Source organism: Benincasa hispida, chromosome 4 (assembly GCF_009727055.1).
Source record: "Benincasa hispida cultivar B227 chromosome 4, ASM972705v1, whole genome shotgun sequence".
In the NCBI taxonomy this organism is placed as follows: Eukaryota; Viridiplantae; Streptophyta; class Magnoliopsida; order Cucurbitales; family Cucurbitaceae; genus Benincasa; species Benincasa hispida.
In genome coordinates, this window is record NC_052352.1 from 21,730,941 (window position 1) to 21,735,370 (window position 4,430).

The 4,430-nt window shown below is 33.5% G+C and overlaps 1 long non-coding RNA gene across 1 annotated transcript; it reads right to left on the reverse strand.

The window, feature by feature from the left end:
- Nucleotides 1-1,760: 1,760 nt before the first annotated feature.
- Nucleotides 1,761-3,401, reverse strand: LOC120076600. The gene is made up of 2 exons (XR_005481581.1): nt 3,018-3,401; nt 1,761-2,032 (listed from the first exon to the last, which is right to left on the reverse strand). It is a non-coding gene; the product is annotated as an uncharacterized LOC120076600 (long non-coding RNA).
- Between the last annotated feature and the right edge of the window lie 1,029 nt (nt 3,402-4,430).

The following is a 4,430-nucleotide window of genomic DNA, read 5'->3' on the forward strand; positions in this document are numbered from 1 at the left end:
TGAAGCAATAATTATCAATCACACATGAAAATGACAAACATTATCTATCCAATGAAGTACTCTCCAATAACATCGGTAAATAGATGATTAAAAAAGAACAAAGGAAAATAAAAAGAAAAAAAAACATTGGAAAATAATAGTATGTTTATGATTAAATCTAAACCAAACACTTGTCATTTTCTTAATGGGCAGAAGCTATTTTGTGTCGATAATTTTTTAAAATGTTCTTATCACCCTTCTCTCTTGTCTTTCATTGTCAATAATCATAATCTTCTTCTCTTTTTTTTTCTTTCCTTTTTTGTGGGTCCAACTTAATTTAATATTATTCGAAAATTTAAATGATCGAAGAAAAGGAAAAGAAAATTTTGTGGATTATGTGAGTGATGGTGTTGTAATTGACAATTGAAACTTTGATCTCGATGTCAATAATACAAACTTTACGTCGGTTAAATAATACTCATTTTAGCAATATAAATTGTTAAAATTATTAGAGAAAAATATTTAAGTATATCTCGCGTTGCACTCATCTTTATATAGATGATTCAGGTGCCTAATCACACATTGTCACGTGGTAATTAGTTTTTAAAAGAGATATATTTTAAAATATTTTTCTCCTCTAGTTGATAAGGATTTGATTGATACTTTCCATTTATTTTATTATTACAAAACATAATGATGCTCCACAATTTGGTCATTGGTTCTTTTGGGAATCTTTGGGGGCAAAATGTGCCAAAAATGGGAAACTTAAACCATGAAAAATGGAAGCATCAAATAGGAAAAGAAAAGAGAACCACCATTATCCCATCCTCAACACTTTTCCATTATTGCTTGCAAAAGGGTAGTTGCACATCCCAACTCTCCAAGAATAATTAAGAGACTTTGTTTTAAATTTCCCTACAAAACTTTAAAAATTCATTTAAAACTATTGTCTAACGTGACTATCATTTTCATAACTATTACACTTAAGGTAGGGTATCTTATATTTATCAAATGGTTTAAATATTATTTTAATCTAGCAGTATATTTTTAGTTTTAGTTCATTTTAGTTTTCATATAAAGCAAAACGTTCATTTTTGGTCTTTTTTACTTTTAACTTTTATTAAGAATTTTAGATCCAACACAATTGTTCGATTTGTGAATTTCTTCAACCCAAATAACTCTTATTAGAAAATGAATCCAACTCAACCCAACCATGAAATATTTGTGTTGGGTCGGTTCAGGTTGCTCGGGTCATTTATTTAACTTTTTGTTCTAAAAATAAAATGTTAATATGTAAAAAATTGATTTAATTATTTTTATGTAATGAATTAAGATTAGTAACTCCATTTCAATTTATATAATGCAAATTTTTCTTTCCAAAATATTAAAAAACTATTTTTATGAGTTGTTAGAGAATAAATTATCTAAAACGTAATGAAATTAAACAAAACAAGAATAAATATATATGTATATATAATTGTATCATAAATAAAAAAAATACATATTGTAAAGTAAAAAATAAGTTTGGGTTGGTTCGGGTTGGTTTGAGTTACTTTAGGTGAACCTTTGAACCAACCAACCCAAAAAAATTTCATTCATTTGAACTCATCTCAATTCAAATGAGTTGATAACTCAATCCAAACTGCACGGGTTGGGTTGGGTTGATCGATTTTTTCATGTCATCAGATTTTTTTAACATCCTACGATTTTCCATTACACTTCTAAGATTATGTAACATGTATGCATACATCTGACATTGTATTTCTTGAAGAAAAATTAAATAAAAGAAATAAAAACTTTTATTTCATTAAATAAAACTCTAAAATAATAAAAACCTTAAAATACCGATTAGGATACCATAGACTCTAATTTAGAATAAATTAACAAATGAATAAAAGAATTAACCAAGAGTTTTAATTGCTAGACTCTTAAACCAAATCATGTCAATTTAAAAAAAAATAAAAAATAAAAAAAAAGTGCGGAAGCAATGTCAAGTCCCAACAGCCGAGTCACAGATTCCACTGATCATTCACCGGTCTATCTTTACATTTACCTGAAAAGCAGGAAGAGAAAATAATGAGTATAAAAATACCTCATAAGCAACCCACTACTGACCCACTAGGTGACCTGTTAGCCTTCCTATCGAGACTCAGGTATACATTAAGCATTGTAGGCATAGGCATAGATAGGCATAAAGGGCGAACCCAAAGGCACGCTTTCATAAGTAGTGATCATGAAAGGTTACAATCATAAGCATAGGTGGTGATCCTAAGGGAACACCGAAACATAGACGTAGGATATGAACTCGAAGGCTCACAACATTCGATATACATAGCCCGATAAAAATCCTATCAACCACTATTAGTCTAATATAGTCATAAGAATACAATCATAAACTTAGAACATGTTTAAGAGTTTCCACAACGGCCTCAACAATCCATTCACCAATAGGCCTTCATAACTCTCTCAACAGTACATCGTAGCCAGTCATAATAATTCAGTCCAACATATAGAATCATGTTTTAGGGAAATCATATACTTAACACCAACTTGGGTTCGAGGGCGAATCAGTAGTAAATCGCTTACCTTGATATTAAGCTCAAATTGATTAGCAATTCACCCTCTTTTGGAATTAAAGTATTCTTGGATCAAACTCCTAAACAAAAGAACATCTAAATTTAAGTCACAACCTTAGGATCTCAGCCCAACAAACAATTTAACCGATATATTTCCAAATGTTGAACCAAAATGACCTCAACACTCCCAAATCAGTACGACCCAAAAATTACAAGCAAAAAATTTTTTAGGTGCTAGACCTGATTTAAAGCACCAATCATCAATAAGGTCATCCTTGGAAACTTTTGTAATCGTAAATATTTATCAAAACCGCCAAAATTGATCCCTAATGTTGCTGGATAGCAACTCTGAAGGCTCCAAATTACCGACCTAAAATCTAGAATACTGTGGGTATCAGCACATTGAAACTAATATTTAAGGGGTATTAAAGAAAAACCTCTAAACCCTAAAAAATCTCTTACCCAAAACAAGAATCCATCGAGATTTGACATCAATCCGGCGATAGAAGTGGTTGCCCGCGTCCGTTCGATGAACAGAAGGTTGGCTAGGCCTTTGGCGTCCGAAGGAAGCTAGCGCAGCTACTAGAAGGACCTCGCATGTCTAGAGACGCCAGCTGGGTCTGCCATCGAATGTTGGATGGCTGAGTCGCACGAACGGCACGTGGATGTGCAGACTTCAACTGGGTGGTGAAGATGGTGGTGTCATTCTTGACAGTCTAGCAACGTCAGTTGCGACTGTGAAGTTGGCAGAGAGGGGGGCGGTCGGAGAAGAGAAAAAAAATTTCTTCTTTTTTTCTCTGTCTTGCACACTTAACGAGGCAACCCTAATACATAAATGAAATCTCTTTTAACAACCCTAATCCTTTTTTCTAAATAAATATATCTTTATATAAATATCTTTCCTAACAAACCTCAAACTCTTTTTAAAAAACTCCCTACTTCCCTCAAAACATCACATAATAAAAAAATCAAAACTAACTTTATCCAGATCTCCAAATCACTTATCATATACTTTTAAATCCCAAAAAATATCAAATTCCATTTTTAATTTCCAACAACAATATTCCCAAATACAAATTGAATTTACCTTAGAATTCTGGGACGTCTCATTCTTTTCCCCTTAAGAACTTTCGTCCTCGAAAGTTCTAACCCTGGAAGAGCTCGGGTACCATATCCTCATCTAGTTCTCTGATTATGCAAAGTTTTCACCCCTTCAGCTAGGATTTAGATAGGTTCCTCTACATAAGTCAGACTCTCATTCAATTGTAAAGGCTCTAAGTCTACCACATGGGATGGATCTATCACATACTTCCTCAACATGGAGACATGAAAAACATTATGGACTACAGAGAGAGACGGTGGCAAAGCTAATCAATAGACCACAAGGTCAATTCGCTCGAAGACTTCGAATGGCCCAACAAAACGTGAACTTAGCTTTCCCTTTTTTCAAAACCTCATAACACCTTTCATAGGTGCTATTTTCAGGAACTCTTTATCCCCTGCCTCAAACTCAAGATCTTTACTCCTAATATCTAGGTAACTTTTCTGTCTACTCTTCCTTGTTAGCATTTGAGCCCTAATCTTCTACATGGCTTCATTAGTCATCTGCACTAGCTTAGTTCCCACCAACTTTTATTCACCAACCTCACCCCAGCAAACAGGAGATCTGTAGCCTTTATCATATAGAGCCTCAAATGGCGACATGCCAATAGTAGCCCCATAACTTTTATTATATGCAAACTCTATCAAATACAGATGAAAGTCTCAACTCCCTAGAAATTCCAACGCACAAGCACGCAACATATCTGCCAACGTCTGGTTCAAGCACCCCATTTCCCCATCACTCTAAGGGTGGAAGGTTGTACTAAAATACAA